Below are 18,473 nucleotides of genomic sequence, written 5' to 3' on the forward strand. Positions count from 1 at the left end.
GTGAGGGTAGGTCAGCTAAATTCAATAACATTAGTAATAATAAGTTACTTTTCTATAGCACAGGAAGTTTATTGTTTCTGACATTTGAAGAAACTGAGGCTCAAAAGTAGGATATAGGCTTTCCCAAAATCACAAAGGTAGGAAATGTTAGAGTTACAATTCAAACTATGGTCAATGAACACAAAATCCAGAAAATATTTGTTTTGAAGCTAGTATCTGTGGCCTTATAGTGATATTAATACATATGTTGGGATTTATATAGAGAAATTTTTATGTCTGCCTCTCTTCCCCTTACCGTTCTGGCTGATAATTTATGTTTGCTTCAAATTTGAATACAGGAAATGAATGATTATTGGCCTTAATTTCTCTCTTTCTCTGAACATTTCTACAAGAAAGGTTCTTTCTGATTCCTTTAGCTCCTTATCTGTCCTCCACATCCTGAAATTATTTTACATTCACTTTGAATATTTCATGTTTACTTATCGGTATCAATGCACTCTCTCTCAGTAAAGTATAAAATACAAGAAACATTATTGTAAGATTAAAAGAAACATAATTTCATGACACATTTAATCATCACTTATTGGAGTACTAAGAAAAAGTATCTACAAAAAGATGACCAAGGACATAATTGTATGTCGTTCACCATCATCGGTTGCTGAGGGTAAAGTGGTTGAGAAATTCCATGAAGAACTTGATAAGACCCTTCAAATCAAATCAACATATACTCTGATATGTGGTGACTATAATACAAAAGTATAAAAAGGTGAGGATATAGGGAAATATATGACTATGGTTCAAGAGTAAGAAATGAGGGAGACCAAAGACTTGTCCTTTATCTAGAAGATTCACACACACACACACACACACACACACACACACACATATATATATATATATATATATATATATATATATATATATATATATATATATATATATATATGTATGTATGTATATATATATCACACACTTCTCCAAACCAAAAAAAAAAATGGTAGGTGCTAGACTTGGCAAGCATCAAATAACCTCAAAAATGAATGAAGTTGTCCATTGTAATATCAATTGAGTTGGGACTTTCTTACTGTTTTAAAATGATTAATTGTCTTTGAGTCTTACTAGGTGCTAAGCCCCAGGCCCAAACCCCAATTAGGTGCTAAACCTATGTGAATGTGAATGGGTAACCAAGGTGGGGCTCCAGGTGGGGCTAACTAAGGGAGGGCCTAGTTTACACATGAGTTTGAATGATACGTTTGGGACAGCAGAGGCTTTTAGACCACTGGGTTTAAGTCGCCTCTTTGTGACGATTCTAGGTCACATGGGTGAGTCACTGTGACGATTCTAGGTCACGTGGATGAGTCACATGTGTGACTCACCCTGGACCCTGAAAAAGATATAAAACCAGGGGTTGGCTTTCTCTTCTTTGGAGCTCTTACCTACAGCAGTACTGGCACGAGTGACTCTGGGCCAGCCCTCGTTATGAGCTCCCAGGCTGGACCTAGATGTTGGTAACTGTGAATCTGCATTTGGTCTGTCTGTCGATGTTTGTAATTTGTTTAGGGCTCTCACTCTTGGTGGTGTGGAGACTCCAGGCAGCTGCAGCTAAGAGCCCTGCAGCTTGTAACTTGGATGCTGAGACTTTGTTAAACTCTGGTAACTATGTATTGGGTTTTGAATCAGACAAAGTCTGTCTGTTGATGTTTGTACTTTGTTTGTATTTTGCTCTGAAGTTCAGGGTGGTGGTTTTTTCCCCTGAACTGAGTGAATGATATTTGTATGCTGAATTAAAGTAAACTTGTCAACCCCTTAACATTGCTTTCCTTACTAAAGTAGATCAAAAGAACCTGCCTTTTTGCAGTGTGCTGGTAGCGTTCTTGTTGCTGGGCTTGTGTTGGTCTTTTACCCACACAACAGCTGCTAGCTGGATTGTTCAAACATCCATATTTGGACAAATACAGGAAGACTTAGTAATCTGAAATTTATCTTCAAGTTAGCTATCTCTTGATTGTAAGATATGTCAGAGAAAAGATCAAAATTTATAACAAACAAGAAAAAATAATGAGAAAATATATGGCATACACATAAAAATATTTATCATGGCAATATTTAAACAAGTTATTTTAATTTTTAAATGGGAAATGGACAACACAAATGATATTAACATCAACTATCATAATTATTATCATCATCACTTAGCTCAATATAAATTAATTGCCACAGGTAGTAATGAAATGTTTGATTTATTTTCCAAATGGAGAGAGATGACTGGCTAGGAAAACACAAGCCCAAAATTTAAACACATTTGTAAAATCTTTTGAAAAACTTAACAAATGATTATGATAGGTATCTCATAAGCATGAGAGTAGCAGTGAAAGGCAACACAGTTTAAAGAAAGCTTGGCAACTCATAAACCTAAGCAAATTATCCCAAAGATACTCAAATACGGATATGCAAAAAGAACTACAAACAGAAGAAAAATGGAAAAGATCTGCAAAGGCTACTTCAAGAGATTTCATTTTTTCATCAAGATAATGAAAAGTAATACTTATACTCTAACATCACAATCTATGAAATGAGGTTATAGAAATAATAAAAATGGAGAAAGGACCTGGATTTGAACAAGGGCATATAGAGATGTATAATTGTGAGGAAATTGAGTTATCTGAAGGAGAGGAAGATAGAAAAATTTTCAGACTTTATTAATACAAAAAATGTAAATATTCACACTGAAAAACTAACATTTGGCTCTCTCAAAGCTTTATCCCTTTCCAACTAACCCTAGTTACACAAAAGACTACCACAAATAACGAATAGCAAGTAAACCCACTTATCCAAATAAATAGCAAACTGAACTTAGAGGTACCATACAGATTAGAATATATGAGATGATAATATACAAGGTGAATGAGCTCTGCCACAGGGACCAAGGTATCTCATCTCAACAAAGAGAGGGAATGTAATAGGAGAAGTTTCCCAAATTCCATACTAGAACAAAAAGAAAGCTTTGAGGTACGATCTTTCCTATGCAATATCTGCTTCCTAAAGTCTTTTTTCTCTCTTTATGGGTCTTTCTTTGAAGAGTTTAGAAACTCTATTATGTCTTTTTCAAGGCAGCAAGGGGGAGAAAAGATTTCTTCTCTTCTAAGCCTTCATACAAAATTTCTCTTGGGTAGGCATGAAACACTGAGTCATCATTCTCTATACCAACAAGGAGACTCTTATCTCTAAGCTTGAACCTAATGTCATAAGGATGTTAGTAGGAAACCAATAAGATTTCAAGAGAGATAGATACTCAGCAATGGGCCACACCTTTACTATTTCACAATTAACTGAAGATATAAGAAAATAAGATCCAATTGTACTAAATGAATGATTATGGAAAAAGAAAAAGATCTCCTAGAACAAAGTATCCATTTAAAGCTTCTTTTTTTGCAAAATATCTCCCATCCATACATCAAGATCATTTGGGATTACTTGGAAGACGAAACAATAGAAACAAACCTGTTCAATGACCCTCTGATAATAAACATCATTGAAGGTATATAATGGAGATGTTTGCTTAGCAAAAATATTTGCCACTATGATGAATGTGATATTGCATTGACTAGATCAAATTCCAAGACATTAGAGAGACTCCTGGAAGAGATCTGTGATCACTCAAAAGAGTTTGTCCAGTCTAACCACCCTAGAGAAACTAGATGGCTTAAAAACATCTATTCAAGTGAATGATTCAGCATGCAATGGAATAGACACACTATATAGTGTGTCTAGGACAAACAATACTAATGGACAGTGGTTTGGGTCCAGGGTTGAAAAGAAAGAGAATGGTAGCCTGGAATGTTTAGAGGAAATTACAAAACGCTTTTAGGAAGATGGTGGAGTAGGTCAGAAAATTCCAAACTCTCCAGATTTCCCCCACCAAGAAGACAAAATAGTGCCTTAGGCTGAACATAGAGCAATAAAAATAAACAGGAGTTGGGGCAGAACAGTGATTCTCCTGGGACCACCAGACAAGATCCATAGAAAAATCCCAAGACAGAGGTTTGGTTCCTGTGAATAGTAAATACCTCCAGGCTAGTTTTGCTGAAACAGCAAGAAAGCCCTGGGGCTAGTTGGGTTGAGAGGCATCCTTGGCCCCAACCACAGGTATATTTGCCTTCCAGACAGTGCCAGGAGTCAGGAATCTTTGCAGGGTGGAGATTGAGGGAAGCTCTGCTGATAAGGTTCTCCAGGACCAGCTGTGCTGCTGAAACACAAGAGATGCTGCTGTTTGCCAGAAGGAACCAGCCTACGTCTGGTAAGTGTAGAAGCAGTGGGAGGGGGGCACCACTGACTGTGGGCACTTACAAGAGGGCAGAATATGTCATTAAATAAGAGTGAAATTTTCTTATTTGCAAATTATATAAATTGTTCCTTGCTTTGCTCTCTGAGTAAAAGAATAAGTCTAACCCTTCATGAAAGCCCTTCATATATTAGATATGAGTTATCATCCCTCAGAATTGTAGATATTTCTCAGTGTCCTAGATTTCAACAAAAACTGGAAAAAAGAATTTCCATTAAAAAAATCTGACAAAGGAGCATCCAGTCTTTACTTGAAGATGTCTACCGAATGAGAATCCTTTGTCTCTTAGATCAGCCAATCCTGCTTTCAAACAACACTAATTATTTTTTTTCTTTACATCAACCCTAAATTTGTCCCTTTGTAGCTCTCAGCAATTATATCTACTTCTGCTTTTGGGAGATAAACAATGTAAGTCTAATCCATATGACAATTTTTCAGATACTTGAGGATGATGTCTCCCTGAGTCTTCCCTAGGATAAATGTCCCCTTCTACTTATCCTCACGTGGCATATATTGGTAATCACCATTCTGGTTGTGCCCCACCCCTGAACAATCTTTACCTTACCAATGCATTGTCCTTACCAATTACCTTATAATGCATTGCCCACAATTGAGCATTGGCTTCCACAGTTGAACATTGGCTTCCAGATTTGGTCTATGGAACATTATAACAGGATTACAAGTTACCTACTCCTAGAAATTATGTTTCTCTTAGTGTAGTGCTGCACCATGATATTTTGTTATTTTGTTATTTTGGCCAGGATATAATGTTATTGTATCATATTGAACTTAGGGTCCATTGAAACCTCTAGATTTATTTTAGATAAAGTAGTAATAGATTCCCCAATCTGACATTGTGAAATCAATTTCTGGAACCTAAGAGTAAGACTTCATATTTAATTCTTCTAAATTTAATCCTTTATATCTACCCAATATTTTTAGCCTATCAAGATCTATTTTGCATCCTTATTCTTTCTTAAAGGTTCTGGGGTTTTTCCTCTTTGCATTGTGTCACCTGTAGATCTCACACACACACCCCAACATGGACATCTTCCTTGGTACCAGATCAATATCCCTAAGCTTTCTATCCAATTTCATCATAATTTTTATTTTTTTTTTTCATTTTGTTATCCTTTCTATATTTTACAAATAAGGAAACAATCCTAGAGGCACACTGTGTGCCCTAAGTCACACAGCAGATTGGTTGCTTCTTTGAAATGGAATTAATTCAACAAATTCAAAATTTGGAAATAGATACACTTAACAAATGACCAAGATATCAATTTGACAATACCAAAGGAACCCTTTGTGATTAAGGTTATCAAAGGATGAATAATGGTTACTCCTTTCATTTGCCTTTATCACATACCGCCTTATATGACAGCTATTTGTTTGTGAAGGTCACATCCTCCTGAGAGGTAGTATAGTATATGTGCTGGACACTAATCCAAGGAACCTTTCATCAAATACTGCCTCTGATACTTATTAAAATCATAACTGTTGGATATGGAGCCAAGATAGTGGAGAGAAGCCAGGAAGTTGCCTGAGCTCTCTCCATTTTCCCTCAGAAACAATGCTAAATCAAGGCTCTAAAAGAGTTCTGGACTGACAGAATCCACAAAAAGACAAAGTGAAGCAATTTTCCAGTTTAAGATAACTTAGGAAAGATCTGCCTCATTTGGGTGAAAGGGGAGTGTACCAAGTGCAGACAGTGTCTAGACAAGCCAGAAGGAGGCTCTTATCCACAGTATAGATCAACAACTAAGGCCCTGCAGTGGGGGCTCAGCAGGCCAGTAGCACAGCAGGCCAGCTGTAAGGTTTTCAGCCCCAATGCAGCAAGCAAACTGCCAGCCCCAGAACCCTGGCACAACTGGCTACTCCAGTGCATCGTGCAATCTGCTATATCTGAGGCCCCATTGCAGAAAGCGAGTGACCAGTTCCTTGGTCCCCAGCACAACAAGTAGCTTGGCATAATGCCCCCTGGAGCCCAGGAGCAGAGCTCAACTTTTAAAAATTAGTAGAAAGCAGAAAAGAGTCCAGACTATAGAAAACTAATATGGCAATAGGGAAGATCAAAATATAAACTCATAAAAGGACAGCAATGCCAAAATGCCTCCATGTAAAGCCTCAAAGTGGAATATGAATTATTCTCAAACCCAAAATGTCCCTTTGGAAGTCCTCAAAAAGAATTCTAAAAATCAATTAAGAGAAGTAGAAGAAAAATGGGAAAAGAAATGAAAGGTATACAAAGAATTATTTTTAAAAAGAGTCAACAGCTTGGGAAAGAAAGCACAAAAATTGACTGAAGAAAACAACTCCTTAAAAAACAGAACTTGCAAAATGGAAAAAAAAAACTCCACTAAAGAAAACAACTCCTTTAAAAGTAGAATTGGCAGTTCCAGGAGTGAAGATGGCAGACTAAGCAGTGAGTCACTCTCACTCTCCCTTGTTAACCTTTAAAAACCTAGAAAATAATGCCCCAGGAAAAACCATGGAACAACTGAGCCAGCAGAAAGATGGGGTGCAGAAGTCTTTTAGCCTAGGAACCTTGAGGGATTAATGGGAAAGGTCCCTCTCACTCTTGTGGAAGTGGAGCAGTACAGAATAGGAGGCACCTCAGCAAGTTGGCTCTGAGCCCCACCTTAGAAAGACAGCAGGAGATTCTGAGCCCCAGGGTGGTGGAGCAGGCAATTACCAGCACAAGGATGCCCCTCTGCCCTCTGAGTGCTTTGACACAGGCTCTGAAAACCACTACATGTACTGGCAGTCAGGCATCCTCCAGCAGCCAAACTTCCAGGTGCTTCAGCACAACTCCAGGAAGCACAACTCCAGGAGGGTGGTGTCTTCCACAAGCCAGACCTCCTGGTGCTTCAGAGCAGCCCAGGTGAGCAGACTTCCTCCAGGGGATAGACCTTCTGCCTCCACCACCCCAAGAGTTTCAGAGCTGCTGACCCCAGCTCAGCAGGAGGTAAGGTGCCAGACCCCTGCAACTGTCAACACCTGAAGCCCCAGCATATGAAGCCAACGACCAGGCCCCTGGACCCCAGGATAAGGCGTTTGGGTCAGTGTTCCCTGTGTTCCAGTAGGAGAGCTCAACTTTAAAAGCCAAGAAATGGGCAAACATCATGAGTAAAATGCAGAAATTGACAAGGACCATAGATTCTTTCTATGGACACAGGGAAGATCAAACTTTGTCAATATATCCACATCTAAAACCTCAAAGGGGACTATGAACTTGTCTCAAGTCCAAAAAGTCTTCTTGGATGAGCTCAAGAAGGATTGTAAAAGTCAAATAAGAGAGGTAGAAGAAAAATTGAGAAAGAAATGACAGGTATGCAAGAGAGAGTCCATAACTTGGGAAAGGAAGGACAAAAACTGACTGTAGAAAACAGGTCCTTAAAAAATACAATTGGGCAGGGGGGGGGGGGAGTACACTGAAGAAAACAACTCCTTAAAAAGTAGAATTGGTCAACTAGAAAAAAAAGACACAAAAATTCACTGAAGAGAAGAACTCCTTAAAAAGCAAAATGGGCCAAATGGAAAAGGAGGTACAAAAACTAATTGATGAAAACTATTTGTTAAAAATTAGAACTGAGGAAGTGGAAGCTAATGACTCTATGAGTGTCAAGAGTCAGTCAAACAAAATCAAAGGATAGAAAAAAATAGAAGAAAAAGTAAAATGCCTCATTGGAAAAACAACTGGAAATAGATCTGAAAAGTAGATCCAAGAGAGATAATTTAAGAATTATTGGTCCACCTGAAAGCCATGATGAAAAAAGAAAAAGATCCTGGGTGGGATTTTTCAAGAAATCATCAAGGAAATCTTCCCTGAGATCCTAGAACCAGAGGGCAAAATAGTCATCAAAAGAATCTACCAATCACCCCCTGAAAGAGATCCCAAATTGAAAAATGCCAAAGAATATTGTAGCCAGATTACAGAATTATCAGGTCAAGGAGAAAATGCTGCAAACAGCCAGAAATAAACAATTCGAATATTGTGAACCACAGTCAGGATTATGCAGTACCATGCATCTTCTACATTAAAAGATCAGAGGGCTTGGAATATGATATTTTGTAAGGCAAGGGAGCTTGGATTACAACAAAGGATCAATTACCCAGCAAAATTGAGCATAATCTTTCAGGGGAGGAGATGGATACTCAATGAAACAGGATTTCCAAACCTTCCTGATGAAAAGACCAAAGCTCAACAAAAAATTTGATCATCAAATCTAAGATTCAAGAGAGGTTTTAAAAAGGTAAACAGGAAAGAAAATGTTACCCAATAAGGGCAAACTGTTTACATCCCTACATGGGAAGATGATACTTGTAACTTTTGAGAACTGTATCTTTCTTAAGACATGTAGAAGGGGTATACATAGACTGAGGTTGTGGGTATAAGTTAACTTTGATATTATGGTAAAAAAAAATCTAAGTAAGTGGTGAAAAAGGTATTGTACTGGGAGAAGAGGAAAAGAGGAGGCCAAAAAGGGAAAATTATATCACATGAAGAAGCAGAAAGCCCTATTACAGTAGAAGGAAAGAAAGGAGGGAGATGAGTATTGTTTGGACCTTACTGTCATTGGATTTGGCTCAAGGAGGGAACAACGTACTCAAGTATAGAAATCTAACTTACCCTATAGGAAGTGAGATGGGAAAGGGAAAGAAAAGGGAGGGATGGACAGAAGGGAGGGAAGAAGTAGTAAGGGAAAAAGGAAAGAAAAGTGAGGGGGCTGGTAAAAGGGAGGGCAGATTGAGGGAGGTAGTAGTCAAAAGCAAAACTCTAGTGGGGAGGGAAAGAGAGAATGGAGAGAGAGAAACCTAAACAGGGATGAAAATAGAATGGAAAGAAAGACACAGATAGTTGTCATAACTGTGAATGTGAATTGGATGAAGTCTCTCATAAAACAGAAGTGGATAGCAGAGTGGATTAAAAACCATAATCCTACAATATATTGTTTACAAGAAAGTCATTTGAACATCTAATACATCTCCAAAAGACTCATGATGGCAAATACTATCCACATTCAAAGAAAGAATCATGGAGTCTAATTAAAGATTGAAGCATACAAGTTGCTCTGTTTTTTTGTTTGTTTTGTTTTGTTTCTTCTTACAAGTGATTCCTCCCTTTGGTTCTAATTCTTCTTTACAACATGACTAATGTACAAATATGTGTAAGATGATTGTATATAGAGAGCTTATAACATATTTCACACTGTCTTGAAGTGGAGGGAAGGGAGGGAGGGGAAGAAATTTTTTTTCTTTTCTTTTTTTTAATTAAGATTTTTTTTATTAGTTTAAAACACTCAGTTCCACATGATTTTGATTTCCAGATTTTCTTCCCCCCCCACCCCAAGATGGCATGGAATCTCATATATCTTCTACATATAACTTCACATTGAACTTATTTACAAAATAGTCAAGATGTAAAGGAGAATTTTGACAAATGGAATGAATCATGAGAAAGAAGAGACAGAACCAAAAAAAAAAAAAAAACAAAAGAGAAAAAATAGACAAAAGAAAAAAAAAGGAGAGCAAACAGTTTGCCTCAATCTACATTCAGTGTCCACAGTTCTTTCTCTGGGTGTATATAGCTCTCTCCCTCATGAGTCCTTTGGAGTTGTCTTTGAACTTTGTGTTGCTGAGAAGAGTGAGGTCTATCAAGGTTAGTCATCATAGAATCCATATATCTGTGGTGGTGTATAATGTTCTCCTAGTTCTGCTCTGCTCTCTCAGCATAATAGCACGTAGGTTTTTCCAGGTTATTATGAAGTCAGTATCTGCCTCATTTCTTATAGCACAATAGTATTCCATTATATTCCTATATGGGCATCCCCTTGATTTCCAATTCTTTGCTACTACAAAAAAAACTACTATAAATATTTTTTGTATATATGAGTCCTTTTCCCTCGTGTGCGGTCTCTTTGGGGTATAATCCTAGAAGTGGTATTGCTGGGTCAAAAGGTATGAACATTCCCATGAATTGAGGAACGGCTGAACAAGCTGTGGTATATGAAGGTAATGGAATACTATTGTGCCAGAAGAAATGGGGATGATACGGACTTCATAACAACCTGGAAAAACCTACACGACATAATGCTGAGTGAGCGAAGCAGAGTCAGGAGAACATTGTACACAACCACAGATATATGGATTCCATGAGGACCAACCCTGACAGACTTCGCTCTTCTTAGCAACACAAGGTGTAAGGACAACTCCAAAGGACTCACGATGGAGAATGCTATCTACGTCCAGAGAAAGAACTATGAAGTTTGAATGCAAATTGAGGCACACTTCATGCTCGCCTTTTTTTTCTTCTCTTTTGTTTTTAGGGTTTTTTTTTTTTTGTTCTGTTTCTTCTTTCTCCTGATTCATTCCATTGGTCATAATTCTTCTCCACAACTTGACTAGTGTATAAATTAATTTAATGTGAAGTTATACGTGGTAGTTATATGAGACTCCATGCCGTCTTGGGGAGGGAGGGGAGAAAATCTGGAACTCAAAATTAGTTGGAACCGTGTGTTGTAAACTAAAAATAAAATAAAAAAAAGTATGAACATTTTTATAGCCCTTTAGGCATAGTTCCGAATTGCTCTCCAGAATGGCTGGATCAGTTCACAACTCCACCAACAATGTAACAATGTTCCAATTTTCCCACAACCTCTCCAGCATTTATCATTTTTCTGTTTTGTCATGTTAGTCAATCTGACAGGAGAGATGTGGTACCTAAGATTTGTTTTGATTTGCATTTCTCTAATCAGTAGTGATTAGAGCATTTTTCACATGCCTATAGATGTCTTTAATTTCTTCCTCTGAAAACTGCCTGTTTGTATCCTTTGACCATTTCTCAATAGGGGAATGACTTGTATTCCTATAAATTTGGCTCAGTTCCCTGTATATTTTAGAGATGAGACCTTTATCAGAGACACTAGTTGTAAATATTTTCTCCCAATTTTCTGCTTCCCTCCTAATCTTTGTGGCATTGCCTTTTTTATACAAAAAAACTTTTCAATTTAACATAATCAAAATTATCCATTTTGAATTTTGTGATGCTCTCTATCTCTTGTTGTGTCATGAATGACTTGCTTCCACATAAATGTGATAGGTAAACTATTCCTTGCTCTCCCAAATTGATTGTAGTACCAGTCTTTATGCCTAAATCACGAACCCATTTTGACTTTATTTTGGTATATGGTGTAAGATGTTGGTCTATGCCCAGTTTCTGCCCTACCATTTTCCAATTTTCCCAACAGTTTTTGTAAAATAGTTAATTCTTAGCCCAGAAGCTGGATTCTTTGGGTTTATCAAAGACTAGATTGCTATGATTGCTATAGTCATTGACTACTGTGTCTTGTGTACCCAACCTATTCCACTGATCCACAACTCTATTTCTTAGCCAGTACCAGGTAGTTTTGATGACTGCTGCTCTATAGTACAGTTTAATATCTGGTATGGCTAGGCTACCTTCCTTAGCATTTCTTTTCATTAATTCCCTAGATATTCTAGAACTCTCGTTCTTCCAGATGAATTTTGTTATTATTGTATCCAGCTCTGTAAAGTAATTTTTTGGTAGTTCAATTGGTATGGCACTGAATAAATAAATTTAGGTAAAATTGTCATTTTTATTATATTAGCTCAGCCTAACCATGAGCTACTGATATTTTTTCCATTTATTTAGATCTGACTTTATTCATGTGGAAAGTGTTTCATAATTATGTTCATATAGGCCCTGGGTTTGTCTTGGCAGGTAGACTCCCAAATATTTTATAGTGTCTACAGTAACTTTAAATGGAATTTCTCTTTCTATCTCTTGCTGTTGGGCTTTGTTAGGAATGTATAGGAATGCCAAGGATTTATGTGGGTTTATTTTGTATCCTGCAACTTTGCTAAAGTTGTTTATTATTTCAAGTAGTTTTTTTTCACTTGATTCTCAAGGATTCATTAAGTAAATCACCATGTCATCTGCAAAAAGTGATAATTTAGCTTCGTCTTTGCCTATTCTAATTCCTTCAATTTTTTTTCTTCTCTGATTGCTACAGCTGACATTTCTAGTATCATATTGAATAATAGGGTTGATAATGGACATCCTTGTTTCACCCCTGATCTTATTGGGAATGCATCTAGCTTATCCCAGGGGCAGAAAACTTAAAACTTAAAATCTTATGGAAGTGAATGTTGAAAACTAAAAATAAATTAATTAAAAGAAGAAATGACTATGCAGAAAAAATAAAAAGCATCAGATTTTTTAAAATAAATATATAAATAAATGAATCAACATATAAATAATTAGATGAATGAATAAAAAATGCAGAATTGACTAAATGGAAAAAAGAGGTATAAAAACCAACTGAAGAAAATAATTCCTTAAAGATTAGAATTGCCAAGTGGAAGCTAATGACTCTATGAGACATCAAGAATCAGTCAAACACAACAATGACAGAAATAACAGAAATCATGATTATCTCTATAGATGCAGAAAAAAGTTTTTTGACAAAATACGGCACCAATTCCTATTAAAAACACTAAAGATCATAGGAATAAATGGAATTTTCCTCAAAGTGATAAGCAGTATCCAGCTAAAACCATGAGCAAGCATTGTATGTGATGAGGGTAAGCTAGAAGCACTCCCAATAAGATCAGGGTGAAACAAAGATTCCCATTATCACCACTATTATTCACTATGGTACTATAATCATTAGCTTTAGCAATAAGAGAAGAAAAAGAAATTGAAGGAATTAGAATAGGCATAAAAATAACTATCACTCTTTGCAGATGATATGATGGTATGCTTAGAGAGTCCTAGGGAATCAACTAAAAATCTACTTGAAACTATGAACAACTTTAACAAAGCTGCAGGATATAATATAAACCCACACAAACCATCAGTATTTCTATGTATTATTAACTAAGCTCAACAGTAAGAGAAAGTCTATTTAAAATAATTGTAGACAGTATAAAATATTTGGGCAACTAACTGCCAAGATAAACTCACAAACTATATGAACATGATTAAAATACTTTTCACACAAATAAAATCAGACTTAAATAACTGGAAAAATAACAATTGCTCATGGTCAAACCAAACTAATATGATAAAAATGACCATTCTAAATTAATTTACTTATTCTGTGTCATACCAACCAAACTGTCAAAAATATTTTATAGAGATAGAAAAAAATAATAACAAAATTCATCTGGAAGAAGAAAAGCTCCAGAATATCAAGGGAATTAATGAAAAAAAATGCTTAGGAAGGTGGCTTAGCTGTGCCAAATCTAAAACTCTGATAAAATGGCAATGATCAAAACTGTTTGGTACTGGCTGTGAAATAGAGCGGTGGATCAGTGGAAAATGTTAGATACACAAAGCACACTAATAAATGATTATGGTAATCTACCGTTTGATAAACCCAAAGACTCCACCTTCTGCCATAAGAACTCACTATTTGACAAAACTGCTGGGAAAACTAGAAAAGTAGTATGATAACAACTAGGCATAAACCAACATCTCACAATGCATACCCAGATAAGATCAAAATGGGTACATGATTTAGATATAAAGGGTGATAACATAAGCAAATTGGAAGAGCAAGGAACAGTTTGCCTGTCAGATCTATTGAGAACAGAAGAATTTATTACCAAACAAGAGATAGAGAACACTATTAAATGCAAAAGGGATAATTTTGATTACATTAAATTTAGAAGGCTTTGCACAAATAAAGCCAATGCAACCAAGATTAGAAGGAAAGCAGAAAGTTGGGAAACAATTTTTGAAGCCAGTGTTTCTTATAAAGGCATCATTTCTCAAATATATAGATAATTGAGTCAAATTTGTAAGAATACAAGTCATTCCCCTATTGATAAATGGCCAAAGAATATAAACAGGTAGTTTTCAGATTAAGAAATTAAAGATATCTATAGTCATATAAAATGTTCTAAATCACTATTGATTAGAGAAACAAAAGTTAAAACAAATCTGAGGTACCACCTCACACTTATCTGATTGACTAACATGACAAAAAAAGAAAAACTATAAATGTTGGTGATGTTGGAAAATTGGAACATTTCAGAAAAACCTGGAAAGACTTACATGAACTAAGTCAAGTGAGCAGAAGCAGGAGAACATTGTACACAGTAACAGCATTTTGCAATGATTAACTATGATAGACCTAGATCTTCTCAGCAATGCAATGAACCAAAACAATTTCAAAAAACTCATGATGGAAAATGCTGTCTACATCCAGAGAAAGAACTACAGACTCTGAATGCAGATCACAGCATACTATTTTCACTTTTTTTCTTTCTTGTGGTTTTTCCCTTTTGTTCTGATTATTCTTTCCACACAAATAATGTGGAAATATGTTTAACAGGATTGTACCTATATAACTTGTATCTGACTGCTGTCTTAGAGAAGTGGGCTGGAAGAGAAGGATGAAGAAAAATTTCCAACTCAAAATCTTACAAAAGTGAATGTTGAAAATTATCTTTACATGTAATTGGAAAAAAATACTATTAACTGCAAGAAATAAAAGATTAAAAAACAGAATCAAGGGTCGCTTCTCCCCTGTGAGTGGTACCTCCCACTATAAACAATTGTGCTTACTCTAACAATCTACTATTTTATAAGCATCTAGAACTCCTGGTATAGAAATGCATTCTATCGGTACAAATGGCAATCACATTTGTTTTAGTGAATAAGTCTTTGGTGTTTGGTAAACCTTAGAGAGTAGAAAAGAATTTCTCATAGTCACATAATCCATAAAAATCAGATGCAGGATTTGATTCTTGCCTCTAAGAATATATCCATTATGTCCTACTACCTCTCTAATATATAATTAGTTATAATCGTTTTAACTTGCTATAACACTACATTATTAAGCACTAGATTAATAACAATAGTAACCCATATTTATCTCATAATTTTGCATTACAAATACCTTGTCACATAACAACTGTGATACAGACAGGGTTGCCCTGATTGACCCCACTTTACAGCAGAGTTAGGATGGGGCTCTGAGTTATTCAGAAGTGAGGCTAAGAGAGGGAAAGACATTTCTAGGAGGTTATAGAGTCAATATGCAATTGAGGCAAAATTTGAACTCAGGTCCTCTAACTCCAAATAGAGTTAGGTCCTTTTAAGTGTCAACGATGACTGCCATAAAGAGGTCATTTGAATTTGTACTCTTCAGAGTTATAATTATGCAAAATATGGTAATTGGTATCAGACCAATGGAAATATTCAGCACAAATTTGAATAATGAGACCTCTTCATGAGATTAATTATTTTCACTAATCAGGATCTTGGTGTGCAATAGGGTTTTCCCCCTATTATACCACATCATGCACCAAATAATCATATTTTCCCTTAAAATTTCATGAATGTAATATTGCAAATATTTATATATATCATCAAAAGTTAGAGAACTGATGATACCTTTACATTTAGTGCTGGGAGTAATGTTACTGTTGAATCTAGCAATCCTGGATAAAGTGATGGGCCTAGAGATGGGAAGAACTAAGTTCCAATCTAACCTCAGATAGTTACTAGCTGATTTTTTGCAGGTCATTTTGACTCATTTACCTCAGTTTTTCAACTATAAAGTGGGGATAATAATGGCAACAATCTCCCAGGGTTGTTGTGAGGATACAATGAGATAATGTTTGTAAAGCACTTAGCAAAGAGCTCTGAACATAATAGGCACTAAATCCAATCCAATCCAATAAACATTGATTAACCTTCTAGAATGTGTCAGGCAATATTCTAATTGCTGGGGATACAGTTGATAAAAAAGTCTCCTCCCTCAAGGAGCTTATAATCTAATTGGGGGAGGGAATGGGTTTGCGGGGGGAAGGGAGCAACACAGAAAAGGAAACAAAAAAGCAAGTTAGGCAAGAACAGGACACTAAAGAATACCTGGTTTAGAGATATTTTGTTCCATGGACCTGAAGCCAGACAGACCAGCAGATACAAACTGCAGTGAATTTAGATCCAGTTCCTGCCACCTATAAATAAAGCCATTGAGAAGACTTTGTTATGTGCTCCTTCAGCCCTCCAATCAGAGGGGAGAGGAGGTAGAGGGAGGTGGTGTCAATCAAGGATTGAGTTGGCAGCAAGGTAGTGAGTATAAAAGTGATGAGGTTATCCTGGGAGAGTCATCTTGATCAGCAGTTTTGAAACCAGGCCAGGTAGGACAGCAGATGCAAAATGGAGTGATAATAACCATTCTTATTATTATGAATAATGATTTGGAATTATTGTTATTATTATTTTGAATCTCTCATTTATGGAATGGAAAACCAAGATTTAAAGAGGTGAATAATCATTTTCATTGGCTCACTAGACCCTAAGTAGTTGGTGATAGAAAACAGATTAGAGCCTTTATTGTTCAGACTCCTAAATTACTAAGTACTCTTTCTAAAGATTTATATCATTCTTTACTAGAAAAAAAATGTTATTGTAAGATAAAAAAATACCTATTTTAACCCTTATCCTTCAAGCTGGTTTTAAATCCCAGAAATATACTACACTGACTCACTCAATAATATTTCAATTTATACCAGGTGATATTCCTTGATCTGTAACCAAGAGTCAGAATCACATTAAAGGGAAATAAACTAGAGTAAGAACAAAGGTAAGGCAAGGATGTCCACTATCACCATGGCTATTTGATTCAGTACCAGACATTTTAGCAAAAGCAATATAATGAGCAAAATAAGTAGAAGACATATGCATAGGTTAATAAAAGCTTTTCACTTTTTGTAGATAATGTACTTCAAACATACAAGAAGGTCAAGTAAAAGGCTGACAAAACTCAGCAGGAAAAGATAACAAAAGAAATCCACTTAAAATGACTACATAAATTTCTTAGGAGTCCATCTTATAAGACATGAAAGAACTATACGAATGCAACTATAAAACATTATTTTCACAAAAAAGTTTGAGACCTAAATTATTGGGTAAATATTTCTTGCTCATGGGCAGGGTGAGTCAATAAAATAAAATGGCAATACTACCCATATTATTTACATATTCAGTACCATAAAAATCACACCAAAGATTACTTCATCAGAATAGAAAAACTAAGAACAAAATTCATCTGGAGGAGTAAGAGAACTAGAATTTTAAGGGAAATGGTTAAAAAATTCAGAAGGAAGTAAGCATAGCACTAGAAAATCTAAAAAAAAAAATTAGAACACAGTGATCACCAAGGAGAAATGGTACTGATTAAATGTAAGGAGGCTGGTCAGTGGAACAGATTATTTAAACAATATGTACGAACAAAGAAGCATAGGAGCTTATTGTTCAATAAACCTAATGGCCTTGTTGTTAGTGTTCAGTCATATCTGACTATGACCATATTTGGGATTTCCTTGGTAAAGATACGAGAGTGTTTTACCATTTCCTTTTCCAGCTCATTTTAAAGATGAGGAAACTGAGTCAAACAGGATTAAACATTTTGCCCAGAGTAACATAGCTAGTAAGTATCCAAGGCTGTAAGTTTTCTTGACTCCCAGTCTGTCACTCTATCTATTTCACCACCTAGATGCCCTTTAACAGTCCCAGTTGTTGTGATAAAATAATTTAAAAAGATGCACAGCTAAATTCATTTCTTATTTTGACAGGGTACTAAACTAATGAATATAAGAAATGCTATAAATATACCTTGCCTTCTTCAAAATATTTGACAAAGTCTCTCTAGCTGTTCTTGTGAACAAGGAGGAAAAAGCATTTTGAAATCAGGTTAATAACCAGTCTGAAGGAGGAGTCATTAAGATTTAAGAGGGGTGTGTCCCATATCCCAACCCCAATTAATGTTGCTAGCAAGATGCTCTAAGTCCTACTATCTCTATCAGATAAAAACACTTCTTTGATTGAATTACAACATCAATCAAATGTCAAAATTTGATGTGAATAATTCTTAGAAACATCAACTGAATTAATCAATCAACATAATAAACCAGGTGCAAGCAACTTAGGTCATCAAGTTGAGAAAGAGGGAAGTAGTTCAACAGTTGGATGAAAGGAGGTGACAAAATTTATTGGATATGATTGAAATATATTCATAACAGGTCTAGGTTTATAAAAGAAGGAAATTCTAACAGAAGCAGACCTCTTGTAACTGGAGAAAGTTAAGTA

This window comes from Trichosurus vulpecula, chromosome 8, assembly GCF_011100635.1.
Source record: "Trichosurus vulpecula isolate mTriVul1 chromosome 8, mTriVul1.pri, whole genome shotgun sequence".
In the NCBI taxonomy this organism is placed as follows: Eukaryota; Metazoa; Chordata; class Mammalia; order Diprotodontia; family Phalangeridae; genus Trichosurus; species Trichosurus vulpecula.